The sequence below is a fragment of the Engystomops pustulosus genome, chromosome 3 (genome assembly GCF_040894005.1).
Source record: "Engystomops pustulosus chromosome 3, aEngPut4.maternal, whole genome shotgun sequence".
Classification (NCBI taxonomy): Eukaryota; Metazoa; Chordata; class Amphibia; order Anura; family Leptodactylidae; genus Engystomops; species Engystomops pustulosus.
The window spans coordinates 39,727,606-39,750,191 of record NC_092413.1 but is presented as its reverse complement, the minus strand read 5'-3'; the positions used below and the strand labels follow the sequence as shown (position 1 = coordinate 39,750,191).

At 41.1% G+C, this 22,586-nt stretch overlaps 1 protein-coding gene across 1 annotated transcript in view; it reads left to right on the top strand.

Annotated features, from left to right (window-relative positions):
- The first annotated feature begins 1,421 nt into the window (after positions 1 to 1,421).
- SPTBN1 (spectrin beta, non-erythrocytic 1) overlaps positions 1,422 to 22,586 on the top strand; it is a 108,616-nt gene continuing 87,451 nt past the window's right edge. The window contains exon 1 of the mRNA XM_072140548.1: positions 1,422 to 1,581. The gene's annotated coding sequence lies outside the window, so the exon portion shown is untranslated. The remainder of the gene's footprint in view (positions 1,582 to 22,586) is intronic.

Genomic DNA, 22,586 nt, shown 5'->3' with positions numbered 1-22,586 from the left:
GTCCCGACCATTGAAATGAGAGTAATAATAATTCCTTTATTTATATAGCGCACACAGATTGCGCAGCACCGCACAGAGCTTGCCAAATCGGTAGCCTATGATTGGTTCATTAGTAGGTTGAATCAAAATACTGAGTAAAGATTTCCATGTTCATTTGATTAGTTTAAGTACATAAAAATAGTTGGAGCTGAGGTACGGGTCAGTCCTAAGGTAGCTGATCGATACACTGCCTATAAGGCGAGGTTGACACAATGGGGCTCATTTGCTAAGGGTCCGCACTATCGTCAGAATATCCGATGATTTCCGATTTGCGCCGCATTTAGAAGGGCTTTTTGTCACACGCGATCGGATTTTGGCACATTGGCGCCGGCTTTCATGCGACACAAATCGGGGGGTGGGCCGTTAGACAAACCAACGGATTCGGACAACGCGCAGGATTTTACATTCAAAATTGTGTCGCAAGACATGCACTTACATGAACCGGGAAGAAGAAGGTGAACTCAGGCGGACCTCAGCGGGGAAGCGACACATGCAGTAAATTGGACGCACGATCTTAGTGAATCGCGGCAGCTCCGAATCCTCGTCGGACAACGCACCTTGGGGATTGCAACGGGTTGGGTAAGTAAATGTGCCCCAATGCGTTTTGAGACACAATCCAAGGGCATTCCCAGTGATCACATGTCAAGGTAACATTGCATTTACAAATGTGATGGAAAAGTAATGATATCTCGACATTTAATCACAGGGAAAGCCTTTGGATTGTGTCTCTAAACGCAATCAAAATGCAAAGTGTGAATGCAGCCAAACACGTTCTAAAAACTTGTCACAGTAATAAAGTATAGCGGATGTATTTTATCACGGTTCTAAAATTGTATTCAATGGGGCCTGTGACTCCATTCTGTCTTATGAGAAGATCCTGGAATACTATTTTAAATGGGAAAAATCTTTATAGAAAAACATCATCATGGGAAACCCAACTGCGTTTCGGCCAAACCTCCTCCTACTTGTGTTTTGGAAGCGACAAAAAACGCCAAATGGGAATCCGCCCTTGGATGTTTACAGATCAATAAGACATTACAGAGCAAAACATGGTCAGATGGCAGGATCGGAGCTTACAAAAAATTTAGGTAATGAGGAAATGTATAAAAACCATCATTCTTCAGTGTGTTGTGTACATGTGGTAGCTTCACACTAGATGCAGTGTCTGAAGAAGTGATGCAGCAGCTGAGATTGTAAACTTGTCACTGCAGCAGTCCGGGGATGGATGTGGCGCGATGCTCTGCAGCGCAGTGTCCTGGCAGTGAGGGGGATGGGTGGAGCACTGCCGCTGCTGCTGCTGCTGATGGTGATGATGATGGAGCGGGGGCGGGGCAGGGCAGGGTGGCTGCTGTGCCTCTCAGTCTCCTGCTGGGGTCGCTGTGGCGCCGGCTCTCCCCGCCCCTCTCCGGGAAGAAGAATCAGTGCAGCTGTTGCTGTGTGTGAGGCTGCGGCGGATTCCTCCAGTCCACTCCCTTCATTTCATCCGTGCTCCGTGCTCCGGCGGCTGCCACCCTGCAGGCTCCACACTCCAGTGCATTCCAGGTAATGGCTGCCGCATCGCTAGGTGCCGGGGTGATGGGGGCTGCACGCTGTAGCCATCCGTATACTGGATGTGAGGAGGAGGAGGAGGGGGGCTGCAGTCTGCATCATTACATTACATTGCAGTCTCTATTCTCCTTCTACTGGGGAAGAAGATGTCAAGGAGGGGCTTGGTCCCTGCTGGGTGCCCCCTGGGTGCTGGGTGCAGGGATAACGGTACAGGCGTGGTCCTCCACATTATAATATGTATCTTCTATATTGCCCCTGATTATACCCCGCTGCCCCTCCTTCAACAAGTCTTACATCTTATTTGTCATCAGTAATGTTGTTGTACAGGTGGATGATGGTGTCATTTAGAGGTCCAAACCATCGCCCCTTCAGGTTATGACTCTACAAGGTGCCCCCTCCTATGCCCATTGTAGCACATTTGGGATACACCAATCCTCCAAAGTATTGGTCTGGAAGGGATCCCACCTGGGTGTCTGAAATGCGATGCAGTGTATGCGTTTACATGCGCGGGGATGATGCAGCACTATGCAGCAAAACTGACAATCCCAGTGTGTAGCCTGCAGCTTCCCTGGGCATAGGCTGCTGTGCCCAGTACAACCCCACCCAAGGATTGGGAGGATGTTTGTAGCCATATCATCCCTCCGCCACCCTTCCTTTTGGTCAAGCTGTGAACATCCACTTGATTTACTGCTGTAATATTGGGAGCTCGGTGCACTTGTGTGTAGCTCATGGCTTGTCGTGGTGCCCTGTTATAAAGGAGGAGGGGTTGGTTAATTACAGTTCTGCAGATTTAATGCGGTCAGATGGAGATGCATTCAGACCCAAGGTCTGGGACATTAACCGTTTTACTTCTGGAAGAGTTTATAGGGGGCGATTCGTAAATTCGGATGAGTTTACGCAAGTTAGCTGCATCTACTTCGACTTATTTCATACAGTGTTTTTTTTTTTTTTTAATATTGGGTCTGTGTTTAAGATCCATGATGAGCGGGCATAAGTTCCATCATACGTCTTTATGTCAGGAATAATTACACGACAAGTTATTGTTGACAAGGTGCCAAGTGAGAGCTAATATCATCAAGTTCTCTGCTCCAGGCTCTGGAGAACTCCTCAATGTCACCAACTTGGAAACTTGGGAATTCTGCACCTGTTTAACTGTATTTGTAAGGAATGTCAGGGAAATCCATGTGTTGAGGTAGTGGATGCACGGAATAGTTCCCAGGCGTGGCAGGATGTATGGAATTCCTGGCACAACTACCAGGGCAAGGATAACTATTGGCGGAGACTACTAGTGTATGGTGTTTACTACTATAGTATGTATCATTGTATTGCATTTATGTTGAGTATAATTATAATCTATATTTTGATTTTATTTGTATCCGTTCTGATGTTATTATGATTTATGATGTCTCCACACAATGTTATCAGACTTGCTCTCTGTGGCGGACTGTATCGATGTGAATATATACGTTTTTTGGGGAATTGCTATATTAACATTTATTTTAATGGTGGTCCGATGTAAGGGTCATAGTGGAAATTTACTACCACCGTACAGGTATGCATGCAGCACTCCTGTTAGGTGAGCACCTGAATAATTCCAGGCCGTTCCTAGTGGCTCTGTTACTCATTACTAGATTATACCTGGATGGTCATTCCTTCCCATCCTTAAAGGCGTTGTCCAGGGCTTAAAAAAAATCTCTTCCTTCTTCCAAAAATGACTCCACACCAAATATTGGTATTGCAATTAAGCTCCATTTTACCATACAGGTGATTTGCAATACTGGCACTAACCATGGTCTGGCGTGGCACTGTTTTTGGAAGAAAGCAGCCCTTTAATAATGCTATAGAAATGCGTCTTTTTGGTGGCAGTTTTTTATTACATTTATTTACATTTTAACTGTAGCCAAGAATGGATCAAAAAAGAAGGAAGAGTATAAGGGTGCATTTGGATGCGATGGTTCAAAACTACACTCAAAACCACACAGGAAGCAAACAAACTTTTGATGCAGTTGAGCATTTAAAGGGCTTTTCCAGAGTAGGCATATCAAGCTTTTATTCATAGAAGTAAACAATATTACATCGGTAGGGGGCAATCGGATTATTCTGGATGGTATAATAACAGAGCAGTGAGAGACAGAAGTTTTCAAATGGACATAACTTTAGCTGCAGTTCCCAACATTGGCCACTACTTAAAGGATGAAGCTTGATTTCTAGCTCTGTTTTCTCTGTGTTGTGAAAACTGGGGGTCCAAGTGTTAGATTCTGAACAATCTGAATTTGACCTCCTGTTCTATAAAACTTCATCTGTGTCCATCCTGTTTTGCCAAGGGTGATGTCACACGTGGCGTTTTGAACGCGTTTTACACCTGTTTTTAAGCAGTCCGTCAAAAACGCATCCATTTTTGACAGGTTTGACCAATTATCTAAATTCAAACTGGTCAAAAATGGATGCGTTTTCAAAACTTCCACCAAAAGACAGCAGCAATATAGATGTGAACCTATCTTATATTCACGGACATCATATGTTGCTATATAATTTAAAGTATGTGTCGCATTTGCTTGTACATGTGTGTATAGACACTGCGCACCGGATAACCCGCTCACGGGGTTTGCCCTTCCAAAAAGGTTCACGTATTGTGTGTTTCTTGCTTAGACATGGATTTTCTGCACAGGATATTGGAATCCGCATTTGCTTTGGAAATGACGTTACTGCGATATATTATTCATGAGCTGTCTGACATGTATAAGTGATTTTATTTTATGACACTGTTTAAGAGGGTTCAAAAGTGACTCAGAGAAGATGGAGCCTTGTTGCCTATAGAAACCATCCAAGGAATGGTTTTTGTCCTGTCCTTGGTACTATTGACTGCAAAGGGCTCATGCACAGAAACGCAAATGTGATCCGGCCGAGAGAATATTATGACCACACAAAAAAGTAACAAGAAGTTCTATTGTGGTGTCATAATATTCTCTCGGCCTCAACCCGTTTGCGTATGTGTTTCGATGGAAACGCAAGAAATCGGCAAGTAGCACCCAGTGTCTTGCATTGTTTTCATACATGACACCTGGTTTTGGTTACCGATCACATGCATTTCCATAGAAATGCATATGCGATCGGGCCGAGAGAATATTATGACACCACAGTAGAACTTCTTGTTACTTTTGTGTTGCTTTTTTTTTCTTAGATATACGGTATATGTCTGTCCATTTATAGAACAGCCATTATTGTGTAACAATATATATATAATGCTTGGTCAGATTGGAATGACATATAGGGCAGGACATCTGCGCTAAATGCTTGGCATAGCATACCCTGGCTGAGGAATGCCCCCTGCATTACGTTCGAGTGGCAGCTGTCAGCACTGGTGGCTCTGACATTGATGGAATTGGCAAATTAAAGACTTTAAATATTTACAAAGGGCGGATAATAATGCTTATCACATTGATATAATATATGCTTTGACTTCAGAGCTCTGCACTTTATTTCTGCATGAATATTGCGATTTTTTTTTTTTTTTTTTTTTTTTTTTTTTTTTTTTAAAGGAAATCTACCATCAAATGTAAGCATGTTAAACCAGGGACACTTACTTATAGATCCAGGCACTGTGATCATCTTATATTTGTTATCATTGGCCTCCTTCCTTCTAAAATCATCTTTTAAAATGTATTCTAATGAGACTGAAGGGTTCTGGGGAGTGTTACCAGAACTCCGGGGTGCTGTGTGTCTTCACAGGCTGTTACACTGGTAGATCCAGAACTCCGCCAAAATAGTAGTTTTTATTGCCACCACTCTGGATTGCGACATTCTGGATCTTTTCATTGTGGCGGATCTCGGGACAGATACCTACCTGTTGCTGGTACAAATGGATTAGTCAGGCTGATCTTGGGTCGGGGCGAGGTACAAGCCATAGTCTTTCTGTGAGATTGCATTTCTATTGTGCTGTACAATGCAATTCAAACACAACAAACGGAGGGGCTCAAAATCTAATTGAAAAGCAACATGTGAACACAGACTCGATGGAACAAATTGCTTCGTCTTTTAGCTGGTTTCTTTCAGTGGTTATTGTGGGTCCCAAACTACCATTACAGGCGGTCCCCTACTTAAGGACACTCAACTTACAGATGACCCCTAGTTAAAGACGGACCTCTCTTTCCACTGTGACCTCTGATGAAGCTCTCTGAATGATCAGACTGCAATGATCAGCTGTATAGTGTCTGTAATGAAGCCTTATTGATAATCCTTGGTCCCATTACAGCAAAAACTTTGAAACGCCAATTGTCACTGGGGTAAAAAAAAAATTTTTTTTGTCTGGATCTACAATGATAAAATATACAGTTTCGACTGCCTGTAATCTAAATTGGAAACCATTGCAAGTGTTTATTCACACCATATTCTTACCTGTACTAGTTATGGGTCCCCTATCTGTAACAATGATCACATGGCAGGGTGTTTTTTTTTTTTATAGCTGAGGATAAGAATGGCAAAAATATCCTTTTTATAGGATATCATCTTGTCTAGTTTGCAGTTAAAATTGTACATTTAGTCCTAGGAGCAACAGAAGCAGCAGGAAAAAAGAAAAAATGTTATTTGCGCGTGATGCTTATACCATAACCATCGGTATACATCCTATGAGATATATAGCATGTAAACAAATGAATATTAAAATGATTTTTATCCAAATGTTTATGAGACATCAAATGTTCCAAAATAGACCCATGATGTTCTTCATTGTGCCATTACGAAGTTGTATTTCTGAAGAAGACTATGGGGCCTTGTGGAGTCAACATAGGATGATATGAGGAATCTTGTAACTACACACTGTTAGAGAGACTACACCTAAATGCTCATAGAAATCTACAGTGAATTCCCTCAGAATCTCGTATTGAGAGGAACCCACAACCTTTTTAGGTCGATATCTACGTTGAAACGCTTTTTTTTTTTTTTTTAACGCATTTGGGTGTCATTTGCAGTGGATTTTCTGCAGAAAATTCTAAAGAATTTTTTTTTTTTTATTATTTTTTTTTTTTATGGTGAATCTGCTGTTTCTATCGGACCTTAGAGATTCCCTTTTCACATATATATGTAGAGGCTGTAGAAAATTCCTATTCCTGCCTGTGTGTTTGTGGCTCTGGCCTTCCCACAGAAGTCTGTGGAAATGTGAAAACACAGATTTCATTTGTGTATCGTCCATGTTTGAGGAACAGTTAAGGAAATCAAGAGTTTGAGATAAGCCTGTTGTAAAATCGTATGAAGTAGAGATGACCCATGGACCATTTTATGGACATGTTGAGCAACAGATGACACATGGACTGCAAAAACGGATCACTGATCCGTTTGTGGCACAAGAACAGCACTTGGTTTGTGTGTATGGTCTTCTTGCTACCCATCAGATCTCTCGCCCACCCGGTTCCTGTGTCGCTTATGCTGCCGGCTGGGATGGAAAACCCGTCTAAATTGGAGCCAGTGTAATGATGGGCTGATATTTATAGGTTGTAAGCTCTCGGGAGCAGGACTCTCATTCCTGTTGGTTAATTTGACCAAGTTATCACTCTGTAATGTCTTATTTTGTTTGTATTGAATACATACCCCATGTTCTGTATGCAACTGGGGAATATGAAGGATCTATATAAAGATATATATTATTATGTGTACAGCTCACAAAATATAATCGATTTTGCTCTAGAAGGGGAGCTGAGAGGAGGACCCACAGGTTGTCTTAACAAGACCTCTTTTTAACAAATTGGGTGTGTCTTATTCATTATATACATACACGAGTGTATGTGTGTGTATAGCTGTCAGTGATGTGAAACAGACTAAGTGCTTAAGATTACGGAGAAGATCCATGCATCTCTGCTTCTTCTTCCCTTAATGCATTCCTTTCCCTGTGCCCACTCTCCCACCCACTCGTAGCGCTGTCTGGTTTATGTCAGCAGCCTGCATTTCCGCTCTGCACTCAATATGCAATTAGATACGACTCTTCCTCTGGTCCCAAGAACTGAGGTAATGGTGTCTGAGCCTTGAATATGTGTCATTTACCACTCGTCCTAGTATCTGCGTAATAGGTAACGTAGTAACTACATATCCTAGACCTGCTGTGCACCAAAATTCTTAATATATTTTTATTTCTATAAAAAATTTTTTTTAGGGTTCTGTGTTCATGCGCATGAAGTGGATTTTGTTGCATCAGCTGATAACGCATGGGTACATGTGTTTTTATGGGCTCATGCACACGACCTCAGAGCCGATCCTATTGCTTCCTATTTTTGAAGCTTGGAAAGTCTTTTCTGCTGTTATTGTTGTGTGAACGCACTATGAATGCTGATGACTCACGGGCCACAAACTGGACCATGGATCGATAGCTTTCGGCCTGTGAAAGTAATTAACCCCAAAAAAATTGTGCACAATTTTCACCATGTTGCAGATGGCACAGACTTGGGTCTCTCAGCCTCGTAGTTATCTTCCCTGTAGATACATGGACTATTGTGATGTTTACACAAAATATAAAGGTGCCAGCTAACCAAGATGGCACCTGGTGAGGGGATGAAGCCTGAGGCTTTAGGGTTTAATATACACTAGATAAAATCCATCCATTGTTATTTAAGACCAATTGGCGTGTTTCGGCATAATTGCCTTGATCTACAGTAGATTGGGATTAAGGTAATTTTTCTGAAATACAGAGTTCTTGAAAATACTTTGCTAAAGGTGGCCAAACGCACACATTAGCTCCATTGAAAGAGGACCTGCCTCATTGCAGCCTTGTAAACCATTTTTGTAACTGTATGCCCTTCAAGGAATTTTTGCATTGAGCTCCATGGTAAAAGCTTATTGTGAATTTGGCCAATATTTGTTAAATTGCATTTGTGTAGGGTGCCCTCTCCCGTAAAATGGATAAATGGGAATGTACATCTGCAATAACTCTTGAAGCAGTTGGGTTTGCGTGTAGTAGAGGAGGCCATTCCTGTTCGGGATCATGGCTGTGTAGTCCCTGGCTTATTGCTGTAAGGTGTGGCTCGGTCCCCTGAGACTTGGGCTGATCGGGCTGCAAAGGGCTGTACCAGAAAATATGACATAATAACAGTATGAGTAATTTCCTACAAATTCCTGCTCCGTGTTAATGTAAAAGACACATTGCCGCATTTATTTTACTACTAGTAGTCCTGTGACTAACATTGGGGGTCACTAAACGTATATCTCTATGAAATGGATCCTACCCTTGGGATCGGTTTCCTTTGTTTCTGTGATGGGATCTAGTTTTTGATGAGAAATTAACAGCTTTTACATAAACCATTTACAGATGTGTGTGTAACCTTATACCGACTGGCCTAGACGATGGCTTTTTAACATTGATCACATAAGGATTATTGTTCTCATTTCTTACCTTCCTAAATACAGATTTGCTGGGTTGTTCTACAGTACAAACCCCCACCCCCTAAAGAACATGGAGATTTCTGGGGTTTTACTGCTCAGACTGATCCTTGTGGGATCAGGTTTTTAGATGCGTCTGACTTATGGCTTCATTAACGAGTACAGGCGGTCCCCTACTTAAGGGCACACGACTTACAGACAACCCCTAGTTAAAGACGGACCCCCCTGCCCACTGTGACCTCTGGTGAAACTCTATGAATGTTCTTCTATAGCCCCAGACTGCAATGATCAGCTGTAAAGTGTCTGCAATGAAGCGTCATAGATAATCCTGATAATCAATGATAAAATATACAGTTTCGACTTGCATACAAATTCAACTTAAGAAGAAACCTATGGAACCTATCTTGTACGTAACCTGGGGACTGCCTGTATTGCCGTGTGGATACTTTGGCACAACTCGAGCTCCTATTGGGTTGGAATGGATCCAAAGCAGACAATTTGGCAAATTATTCTAAAAATCTTCCTTCCATATCTCCGTTGTGGCAGTATTTGGGTTATTTGCCTACATGTACTTGTCCATCTTCCTTCAGACTGACTGGGTGACCTCTAGCTAGCCATAGCCATGCATTTGCTGCTTTATCAAAAGGCAGCAAATGCATGTCTATGGCTAGCTAGAGGTCAGGTGAAATGATTGGAGAAAGGACCATGCCCGATAGAGCTTACAATCTTTGAGGATGAAGGAGTGACACAGAAGGTAAAGTTTTGTAGTTAGGCATTAGCCTGATAGTAGTGCATTCCAGAGAATAGGTGCAGCTTGGGAAAAGTCCTGGAGACTTGAGTGGGAGGTTCGATGTAAGGAAGAAAGTAATCTTAGATCACTGGAGGATCGAAGAGCATGTGTTGGGTGATATACTAAGAGAGGTAGGGAGCGTTAGCACAGTGCAGAGCTTTGCGGGTGAGGGTGATTAATTTGAATTGAATAAAGGAGATGGGCATCCAGTGAAGTGAGTGGCACAAAATAGAGGGATCCGTTGATAATGACTACATTGACCATCTCCATGTGGTTCTGCTAGGTGTGAATGTTTTCAATGGGCAGAAAGATCAGCGAGGGCTGCTCATCTGAGAAAAAACTAACCTAACACAACATGTACATGATCGTTTTCTGTTCTCGAGCCACAGGTCCCTTGTCTGTTTTAATGATCCATGCGTCATCAGTCTGCAATTTTTTTGCCCGAGACGTATATCCGCAAAAACTGAAGGCTGGCGAATGTCACAGCTTTGTGAGCAAATGTTCCCATAGACTTTTGTTGGAAGGCCCGTGCCGCCAAAATGGCCAGGAATGGAGCTTACTCTACGTTTTCTACAGCCTCAACACGGATCTATGAAAAACGCGTTCATGTGCTTGGGTCCATTAAAATGGGTGTGTTCCTGTGCCATCAGTAAAAAAAAAACTTCCTAGCATACATTCAAAACTTTCATAATCCTCTCAACTCTTTCATTTTATCCATAGAACCCCAAAATGTAAAAAAAATCCTTGATGTGGGAAATTTCGGTTTACGGCCTAGTGTTAAAACGTGCTCGTGTCTAGCCTTATAGATCGACAACTTCCCATAAAAGGGTTGCACTTTGCTAAGCATGACATGGTTCACTGATTTACTTCAGTGCCTGAATTACCAGGTGGAGGACATTCAGGGGTCAGGAACATAGTCAAGCAAATACCAAACTTTTCTTGGGCTGTTTCTTCAGCTGCTGCCGGTTTGCTGTAAATAAAGGCAGTCAGCAGGGCTTCTGGGGATGCAGCATCTCGGCTCTGGTGGATGGAGGCTGTTAACCTACAAGTGACCTTTTTAGGGCTGTTCTGCGGAGCAGTGTTCCCATGCCGGGCAGGAATGTCCTCCGCACTAGGTGACATATCACAGCTGTTAATTCTGGCATTTGAATTTTAATTAAAGTTTTAGTATTGCGGGTACGTTCACGTTCCAGGGTTACATCTTTTACATTTTTATTTGTAGATTTTGCTATTATATTTTGGCTAAAAAATAGAATGTAATATCTGCAGTGAATTATGGCACATATTTTGGCCTTTAAGGTCCCTGCCATGTGAAGGGTCTGCTTTAAGGTGTTCCTTATGCCCTTGAAAGCCACCATATGTTGTTTAAGCTGCCAGAAGCATATAAAACATTTGCCGTGAGCATAAGTGAGTAAAAACCTTTAAAGGGAGCCTGTCCCTAAACCAACTACAGGTCCTTAAGTAGCTGTGCTACAGTGTCTCGCATCATACTGTAACATCTTGGTTTGTGAGATTCAAAAGTTTAGAAATGAGTCCTGTAGGGTGCATTGGTCTCATATCTGGTGCTCCGTGTGTAGTATACCGTGGTGCAGGCACCTTACTATTACTAAATTGCCCTTTAAAGGGAACCTGCTAAAGAGGTTGTACTATGTAGCATAATCTACTAAAAGAGTTAGTGTCCTGGCCTGAATTGTACTACTACTACTATTACTACTAATCTTTATATATCACCATCATATACTGCAGTGTTTTACAGATCATTAGGTACATATGTAAATAAAACAGGGCGGCACGGTGGATGAGTGAGTAGCGCTTCTGCCTTGCAGCGCTGGAGTTCTGGGTCCGATTCCCACCCAGGTCAACATCTGCAAAGAGTTTGTATGTTCTCTCCGTGTTTGCGTGGGTTTTCTCCGGGTAGTCTGGTTTCCTCCCACACTCCAAAACATACTGGTAGGTTGATTAGATTGTGAGCCCCATGGGGACAGGGACTGATTTGATATGCTGTGTGTACTATATAAATAAAGAATTATTATCATTGTTATAATAAGACCTTACCGAGAAATAAAATCGCTCAGGTGAAATAGAAATGAGGGCCTTTCTCTCGGCACTACTTGCGCATGCTCATTATGCAGCACATAATACTACACTTGTGCAGAATAGCTGGTCCTTACTGCGGCTCTGTGAGAACCTGAAACAGCCGGCTGCACAAGTGTAGTATAATGCGCATGTGCAAGAAGTGGCGAGAGCTGGGTGACGTTACTGGCTCTCGAAGGCAGGGGGAGGAGGCCAGCGAAAGACGAGGAATACATAATTATAACCCGACGGAGTGCCGAATCTGCGCTATGACTTGGCAGGAGCACCTGAGCTTCATTTTCCAGAATCTGCAGCACTGAGCCCAGAAGAAAGTGCCTTTTGCTAAAAAAAAAAAAAAATCAAACTGGTGGTAGATTTCCTTTAAATATATTTTGTAGAACCGCAATGACTTTTTGTAAAACTTGTCATCATTTTGAGTGCTTCTATCATTCTGCAACCTCCAGTATTTATGTGGAAGGTACTTGCCTGCAAGGCACTGTGTACTGTCCTCAAAGCTGACTGTGTGACATTACAGGGTAATCAAATCGCTCAGATGATACAATGGAAAGGCGGGTCCTGTCCCTAGGAACTTGCGATCCATGAGAACAAGTAAGGCCATAAGGTAGATGACACAGAGGTTGAATTCCTTTGTCCCTTGCCAGGAAAATCCACCTAAATTCCATGTTACCCTGGATTAAATGAATTGTCATCAGATGAGATAAACTTGTCATTTACTTCCCTTTGACTGATAACCTGGCACCTAAAATTAGCTGGCATTTCGGAATTAAAGCCCATTTTTGGCAATGTCTCCAGCTACAAACACACATGCAAGTGCAAGTCCACTTGTCACTAGTCTTGCGCAGTGGAAGACAAAATTTACCAAGTTATTAAGGCACGGCTCAACTAACCTACGCTATACTGGTGGTTTTTTTTCCTAATACATTTTCTTTGCGTCTATTTGCTTTGTATTGACCTAAGGATATGTAAGTGCAATACCAAATGGTATATTGAGTACATTAAATGCAATGCCAAGAGCGTAGAACATGCAACTTACCAAGAGAGTAGAACATGCAACTTATCTTCTCCAAACATCCATGTAGCCATTTATGGTGGGAAGATCACCTTTCACTCCTAATATTAGGCGGAGAAGAATATATAAGTACAGTACTGAAGAAATTCAACATGGAGGGTCCACATTTTCCTAATCCCTGCAAAACGGAGTGCATTAGAATCCTAATGTTGTGAAAAAATATTTTAAAACCAAACCTCTAGTTATGTAGTTGTAAAAGCCAAGACCTGTGGTAGTTGTCTCAGGGCTGGACACAACGGGAAGGGTAGTGTTAATAACCAAAAATATAAATAGAGTTGTAAATGGGGTTAATACAATTTGGGCTCTAAATCAGGGTTATTACAGTTTGGGCTCTGAATCAGGTTACGGTAATACAGTTGGGGCTGTAAATTGGCGTAAACTCATTTGTAACCAAATATCTATTTTTTAAAACCAAACCTCTAGTTATGTAGTTGTAAAAGTCAAGACCTGTGGTAGTTGTCTCAGGGCTGGACACAACAGGAAGGGTAGTGTTAATAACCAAAAATATAAATAGAGTTGTAAATGGGGTTGATACAATTTGGGCTCTAAATGAGGTTACGATAATACAGTTTGGGCTCTAAATTGGCATAAATTCACTTGTAACCAAATATCTATTTTTAAATAGAATTTTTAAAACTTTTTTTTCATTAATTATAAATGTTATTATTGTATAAAGTTTTTTTTGGACTTTTTTTTTCTGTATTTTTAAATTATTATCTTGACATCTTTAATATTCAACCCCCTCCCCAAAAAAACCCACAAAAAAAACAACACACACATTACCTTGACAGAGTTCATAGTGGCGGAAGAATCCTGGGCCGGGTTCAGATTGGGGTCTGAATGTATATGCATTAGTGGAGGAGTAACTCCTGATGCGATTGAAGTGCATTGCGTGAATATGACTATAAAGCCATATAAAACCCCTGAGATATTATGTGCAAGATTTGAACAAATGCTGCTAGTGTCAGTGTAGGACACACCATAAAGAAAGATTTCTATTTGAAGGGTATTACAGACCACCACCTATGCATGACATTGTACTCCAAAATAATGGATTTTATTTTTTTCTTCATCTGTTTAATAAGGAACTGGAACGTCTGTGTCTCGGCTGTATGTCAGCTGAATGTTGTCATCGATGAAGAGGCTACGTGGTGACACATGAGTAACATAAAGCTCGGGAGCAGGTTTCTGAACAAAGGTTCCAGTGTCTGGGGAAATGATCCTTAATAGGCCTCCATGTTTTTTCAGCTGCCCTGTCACACACAACCCCTAATTGCCTTGATTAGTCTTTAGCACCTCCTTAACATTGAGATGTGTCTGAGAGAGGGGACCATTTTGAGAACACAAAACTCAAAATTTTGGCAGCACTTATGGCACTGATGAGAATCCCAAAACACATAGTGTGTCAAGTGGAGCACCATCCATAGTCTTCATTCATACAGTTTTCTTGCGTTCTAGGTATAACTTCTTCCGAATCCTGTTAAAAATATTGCTCTACCGTAGTTGTGAATATATGTCTTGCAATCAGCGGTGTTTCCCATAAAGCCAGCTTTTCATGACCGAAAGGACTATCTACCTAGTTTTATGTATGAATCGGAAGAAATATTAGATGCCATATTGCATAATGCAGTGTGATATGTGAACTTCTAATGGCTCTTTAGTATGGAACCACCAGGATGTGCTCCTCTGTTCCCTACACTTTGTACACAGGGCTGTCCGATTGCACCGTTACGTATTGCACCAATTCCTTCCATTGGCACTGGATATCTTGGTCTCTGTTAACGTAAATGCAATGTATGGACGTAGCATAATATAAATAAAGGGAAATATATTTAACTGGTCACCATCCATTAATGAATCTGTAAGCCCTGTGGATAAGGGGACATTGATCCACAGAGATCGGAAATGTGCCTATATACAGTGGGTTTCTTTTGGCCTCTCGATAAAGTGAACCTGGACTTAATGAAGTCCTAACTTACCCCATTCTTATCTCCTTTGGTTAAGAGTAAATAAGTTTTCACTTGCTTCCAATTTGGCCTTAATAAAGGGGTTGCCCAGGGAGTCAATAAGCCCCAAGGTCCTGACTCAACAATTTCCATAACTCCTTTTATACTTTCTGTATCAATTCCTCACTGTTTTTTTTTTTTTTTTTTTAGATCTCTGCTTGCTGTCATCCAACAGGAAGATTCATTGTTTACTTCCGGAGGATAAGACCCTTTCCTTGATCATGTGATGTTGCACGGCTCATTATAACATACAGCTCTGATTAGGCTTTGTGATATAAGAGCCGCGCACCAGTGTGACATCACATGACCAGGGACAGATTTCTATCCTCAAGAAGCAAACAATAAATCCCTGTTGAATGGCAGCAAGCAGAGATCTGGAAAGTATCAACTTTTCATTGCAGGAACAATATCCGTTAATTGCTGAAAGTGGAAAACCCCTTTTAATTTAGTAGTTGTCTAACTCGAAATTCCTATGGAGTAATATTGTGTAACATAACCATATGCAGTAATCTGCCACTCATTGAATCAAGAAATAAAAACTCTGCACATCCACAGACATGAAACCAGACATAGACGCATCTAAATGTTTTCAGATTTTGGTAATTTTGACGACGGACTCCAGTAATTTATTTTTTTTTTTTTCTTCTACCGTTAGTATTTTGTTTCAAACTCATCTTTCATCTTTCAAAAGTCCTTCACTGTCCCGTGATTTCCAGTAACACAAGATCAGTTTTTCCTAAACAGAAAATCAATAAGCGGTATTTTTCATACAAGCCGCTACACAAATGCGCTTTTTGCTGCAGTTGTTCCGCTTGCATCAATATTACTCAGAGATAATGATCCTTCTGCAGAGATGTAATTGTTAAATCCACTAATGCATCTGGACGTCTTATGCGCACGATATAAATAAACCCGTATAAACGCGGTTTCATTGTGCCACTTCCTAATGTCTCTGCAGCCTTTAATTTGTTTTTATCTCGACAATGACTCGCACATCCATATTTATTCCTTTACTGTGTTTGTGAGCAAAGCTGGCAGCCTGGGTAGTCTTCTGTAACGCTCCCGAGACCAGGCGCCACCAATGGGGTTTTTTTTCCAGATCATCTTTTCACTTGCCGGGAGCTTTACAGAGGCTGCAGGTCCTGGTAGTCATCCAAGCTGAAAGAGACACCATGGGACTATTTGGGGGGGGGGGATTGTTTGTGGGATTGTGGACCGTCTAGCAGGGTGCTGTCAGGGGAGGCTGCAGATGGGCAGGTGTGGGATGCGTAGGATTATCATCTGGCGTGAGAGTACCGAAATAAGTTGTACTAATTTTTCACATAAGGTTCATTAACCTTTAGGTTAAAAATAAGATGTTTTGTATAGTTCGATGTTCTTGTCCATCTATTTACTCAGACACGAGGGCGCTGCTGTTAAGCCTCATGCACACGTCCAGAAGTTTAGGGTCAGTGTTAGCCGCAAATACTGAAGCTGGAACATGGCCCATAGATTTAAATGTAAAATAGGGTTCTCTAAAATGAGTCCTGTATATATACCTCTGCACTATATGGTGTCTGTAAAATAGAAAACATGTCCATTTTCCAAAACCTGTTCAGCCCCAGTAGAAGTCTATGGAAATGTAAAAATATGGGTTGTCTATGGCGCACACAAGCTGTACGTGCCCTGTATTTGTGGATGGTTACCAGGGGGACCTTCAGGTGAGAGGGAATAGTCTGGAAGGTGTTTGCAATGCAGTATTGTGCAAGGAGCAGTGTGCCAACAAGTAATAATTTTAACCACTGCCAGAGCAGCAATGGAGTCTAACAAAGCTCTCAGTGCTACAAGAACACAAGAGAAAGTGGAGTGTGGCCAATCGGGTGACCAAGTTTGAGGTCGAGACGAATCACATACGATGGCATAACATCATCTTATGGTCCGTTAATACAGATCTTTGCATGAGGCCTAAAAGACAAGTCGTGATAACCGTTAACAGCGTTGACTGGAAGCATCTGTGATGGCAACTTTATTTTTTTAAAGAGTATAAAGGGAATCTACCATTACCAAAAAGTAAAAAAAAAACATGCAGATACTCACCCATCCTCCTCTTGAACCCGGCGCTTGTCTTCTCTTAGCGTGACACACCGGAATCGCCTCGAAAAGAAAAATTATAATTAGCAGGCCTGAGCACGGGGACGAGATGTCCGGCGTTTCGGGATGCTAATTATGCACGCCCCCTGCGTGATTTCACCTGCCTGGGAGAGGGAGGCATCTATCATACAAGAGCCGTGAATACACCTCCCTCTCCTAGCATAATAGCCAAGAGTGCCCGACATCTCGTCCCACCCGAGATGTCCTATTTTTTTTTTACCTGCCTGGCTCCAGTGACATTGCTGTGACAGTGTATGCTCCCCGCATAGTGATCGGGTGCCATAGACGTATATGGGGGCTGTGATGCAGCCGCTTATTGTGCGGCCTCATACATTCACCTGCATGGTTAATATCTCCGGTTTGGTTTCCTATTAAATGTAAAAGTTCATCTTGAATATCATTTATAGACAAAATAATCAATGTTAAAGATGTTCTCCTGTTTTAGCGAATATGTGTCGTTTCCCAGAATACTTTCTGAATAGTTTCCTATCAATTTACAAGATGTCCGCTTGCTGCTCTTTAATAGGAACACTTAAAGTTTTTTTTTTTTTCCTGTGGTTAAGACTTTGTTCTTGTCGTGTGATGGACTCGGAGAAAACACAGATTTGAGCTTAGCCTCAAGTGACCGTATTTAGCCTCACCGTGATTTCTGATCACGTGTCGGACACAAGTGAAATGTACATTGCAGCACAAATAAATCTTCAGCGTTGGGAAGGAGTGTTCTGTACTATAGAAATACGTGGAAAATTATTTTTCTTGTAAATGGGTCTAATCCGTATTGAGTTTATACAGTCCAGTGAATGGGATTAGAAATCTTCTACAAGGTGCAAAATGCAGTGTCTGGTAAACGGTCTTGTCAGAGGTCACGATACTTATAGACATCCCCTTTAACGTTTTGCTATAAATACAGATGATATAATTTAGGTTCTTGCTGGTTTTGCGCTTCTATCCTCCCAGTCTTTATTCTCTGTGAGAACGCTTGTAGGATTACAATAGAGTCCTGTGGGCATTGTGTATTGGGGCTATGAGGTCATTATTCTAATTGCCCTTGTATTAGTTGTCTTGTTAGAGCCTGTGTATTCTATTCTAGTAGAAGAAACCCACGGTTTAGTTTGTATGTGATCATTTCCCGCTAACTTTGATCTAATGTTCTTACATCATTACCTTGGTAACATGATCCCATAAAGGGCTTTCTTTATATTGAGTTCTCTGCTGCTCCGTCTACATGGATGCTATGTATTCTTATTACTTGGTTCTAAGTATGGAAAACTATGTGAATGTGGTACTCGTAGATCATTTAGTTTCCATTTTGGGTTAACTAAAAGTTTGGATTTTTGCAGCCGCTTATAGGGCATTGAAACTACTACTACCTAACTACTACTACTACTCAAAAAAAACAAACTAGTGTTACCTTTATGTCTTTACTGCACAAAACAATGTAGGTGTATTGTAAAAGTGCAAGACTTAAAGGGAACCTGTCACCACATTTTCACATATACAGTTAGTGACCGGTTCCTATAGAGCTCTAATGACTAACTGACCCCCTTCTTTTAGCTTCACATTGTTTCCCTTACATCCACATAAATCACCTTTTATCTTATATTCCCTGGCATCAGAGAAGGCTTGTCTTACTTGGCTGGCCTCTCCCATCTACACCTCCCCATGGCTCAGCATGCCATGTGACCATGATGACATTGTCACAGGTCTTTTAGCCTCTTAACAATAGCAGACTGTACCTGCACTGTACTGTATCTGACCACATGAAGTCACAGCTGCCTCCATGGACTTTTCTTCTTTTCCATCCTCCATGGAGGCTGCTGTCATTTCATGTAATCACATACATGGTGTACAGTTTGCTAATGTTAGAAGGCTGAGAGACCTGCGATGTTATCACTGGTCACATGACATGAATGTAAAAAAAGGCACCGTGTTAAAAATCAAATAAAAAATTGCCACAATATTTCGCATTAGTACATAAAGCTATATATATGTCTGTATTGGAATTTTAGCAGACTGTCCCTAAGTATAAAGGTGCATTTACACAACTGTCTGGGTGGGTGTATATGCGGCCCCATATACGTCCCCATAGACGGCAATCACTGCCCGGAGGCAGTACCTTGCCACACATGTTCTGTGCTGTACACGGGGAAAAGGTAGAGCATGCTCTATCTTTACCCAATTGTGCGGCCATGCGTCGCTGTTTCCTATGGAGGGGAGAGGGGTCACCTGCTCCTCCTCTCCAGTGTGAATATACCCTAAGGAGGCAGAGCAGTGATTTGAAGAGACACAAAGCTGTCAGTGACAACAATGGGGCGTGGTTCACTGCCAGCCTGAGAAAGAAGAGTCACAAACGCACAGCATGGGAGAGGCATTGGGGATAGCTACAGATTTTTAATGTTCACATTGATTACTTTCATATGTTTTTAAGTTTAACCCCTTTTAAGTCCTTGATCTCACCTATGTGCTGTAAAGTTTTCACATTAAACTTCCCAATACAGTATGCATAGAGCTCCCTCTAGTGGTGACTATGCAGGGGATTTGGAGCTCAGTTTTGAGCTATGACTACTAAATAATCTATATTTGGTAAGCAATCTGCACCATAGGTCTTAATAAAAAATGCTTTTTATTTTTATGTTCATTGTCATAATGTAGGCAGTTGTATTTTTAGGAGAAACCAAAACGATGAATATGACAATATGTAGAGAGGTGCAGTTTTGTACAAGGACCTTGAATTGGCAATGTTTTTTTTTTTTTTTAGAATTTTTAGTTTTGCTCTGAAATATTTATGTAAACTCTGAATGTAAAAACTTCTTTATATTAGTCAAATCCCTATTATAAGTTCTATTTGTGTGCTTCCATTTCTTTGTAGGCCTATATGGGGTGTTTGCCAGTAGGTGGCAGCAGATCTCTGTGCACTTGATAGGACTGTCTGCGGTTACTAGGAGTGTGCTATAGTAATCTTCAGCAGTAACTTTCTAGGGAAATAATTTTGTGGATAAAGAGAAATCTTTGGAGTTGTGGTTGCTCTGCTAATCTGTAGCCAAAAAAGGAACCAGTAAAAACACTTTTTTTCTGCTTGTGGTTTCCAGCAGTGGTGTTATGTTATCTTATAGGGTTTATGGTTTCATTTCTTTTAGTGGAAAAGTAGTGAAAGTTTTAGGTTGTTTTTGCAAATTATAAAGTTTTTTTTTTTTTTTTTAAAAGTACTGTTGTATTTTTTTTAATTCTATTTTTATACTTCTGTCATTTTGGTTACTTGACCTCAAATAATCTTTTAAAGTTTTTTTTTTTTTTTTCCTCTTGACTTGTCTCTATAAGTCGCCATTGGGGGGGCTTATCACATGTACAGTATATTTACAGCCCCCCTGCCTTATTAACCCTTTCCTTTATGATGTGGTAAGTCAATGGTAAGCAGTTTAGGACACTTTAGGTACTAACTATTATATGAAGGTAATTGTGTAGGCTGGATCTGGTTGGAGGGTCACTGTAACATATAGTTAATAAAAGACTAAAGATTTAATCTTGCCGGAATCTGAGAAAATGCTAATCTTAATTACAGGAACTTATTTGTAATTTGATTAAGATTTATTATTGTGCTGTAGATTAGGAGGAATCCCCTTTTATTGTCATCACAGACCATTATGATCGATGGGGGTTGTTGTTAATATAGGTGTTGTCTCTTTTTTTTCCTAGTACATGGTACCCACCTTAAAGGGAATCGGTCAGCAATTTTCATTGTGCAAAGCTGCAGACCGTGTTGGGTAACAGCTGTGTAACTAACTTTGTGTATGTTGTTAGTAGCTGCAGGGCTATTAAAAATGCATTTGTATTTCAAGATTGTAGCTGGACTCGGAGCACTCTGGTGCACTGAAATTTTTAAATGGGTTCTCCACTCAGAGCAAGTTAAAGCTTAACTTTCTATGACCGGAGAACCCCTTTAACTGCTTTATCGTCTGTAATGTGTTCTCACACACCAGTGATCCAGATACAAACCTGGATTATAATTTTGTATGTTACTAGTCACAGGCCTAAAAAGTCCCCATTGTTGTCTCTTGTAAGTTCCAACAAGGCCAAATAGTGTATTACAAGGCAATATACTGTATTATAATTGTATTACCTGGAAGGCTTCTCATGTAACAAGAATATAAGTTTTTTGTTACTATTTGTATTCTGTCTTTAGTGCATAATATCCATAAAACTCTTTAAAATGGTTCCTTTGTTCATAGATATTAGGACCTATTGATTTTAATGTGACCATGGCTGCAGTAGATTAGCTGATCTGTATTTCCTAGAAATTGATTATTTTTCCCTTTAGTGTCTTAGTGCATTATAGGATGTGGCTTATCATAGGGAATAAACATGTAATTAACATGATAGATGATGCCCATAATGTCAGGCATCATATTACATACAAATGCATTTATATTGACACTTTAATTCTACTCTTGAACCTAAATGTATTATATAGAAGCAATTAGGCTGATCTATATAGTGTAAGGTCAGTACTTGGAGTCAACTTTACAGGGCCCATATCCGTGGATGAATTTTAACATTCTGTTTTAGGATGTGCAAGGTGTTAGGGATTCAGTACAAGGCACACAGCTTGGAGGTTACAGATACAATTAGGTACAAGGCTTGCCAGTTACCACTTCTCTTTAGGACATGGTACTTGATGGTTACCAGAGGCAACTGAACATTCTGTTCCACTTTATGGAGGATGCATTTTTACTTAACCGCAACTGGAGGTCAAAGGTGAAATGTTTACAGTACAATGTACACTTCTTGTAATTGACATCATAGGTAGACCCCCAAGTATGAGAGACAAAATGAAGCTCATTTTGTCTGATTTTTAAAGAATTAATTAGCAAATTATGGTGGAAAATAAGTATTTGGTCAATAACAAAAGTTCATCTCGATACTTTTATATATCATTTGTTGGCAATGACAGAGGTCAAGCATTTTCTGTACATCTTCACAAGGTTGGCTCACACTGTTGCTGGTATTTTGGCCCATTGCTCCATGTAGATCTCCTCTAGAGCAGTTTTGGGGCTGTTGCTGGTGAACACAGACTTTCCACTCCCTCCAAAGGTTTTTGTATGAGGTTGAGATCTGCAGACTGGCCAGGCCACTCCAGGACTTTGAAATGCTTCTTCTGAAGCCAATCCTTAGTTGCCCTGGTGGTGTGTTTCATCTTCGTTGTGTCCTTTGCACTCAAAATCTCACAACACATAGCTGTATCCATTATTTTATGTACATGAATTAGTCGTCCTGGTCTTCTTGCAGAGAAACGGCCCCAAAGCATCATGCTGCCACCCCATCCTTCGCAGTAGGTATCGTGCTGTAAAAGGGATCTCCTCAGACTGAGATTGCCAACCAGTTAAAGGACATCTACCACCCGGATGAGACTGTATGCAAATGAGCCTGAGGGACTTCAGGCTCTATTAACACCCCTCAGGCTCATTTGTATACAGTCCTTCATCCTGGTGGTAGATTCAATTTAAAGGGGAGCACCACAGGACAGTAGGTTGGCCCTCCATTGAATCTTGGA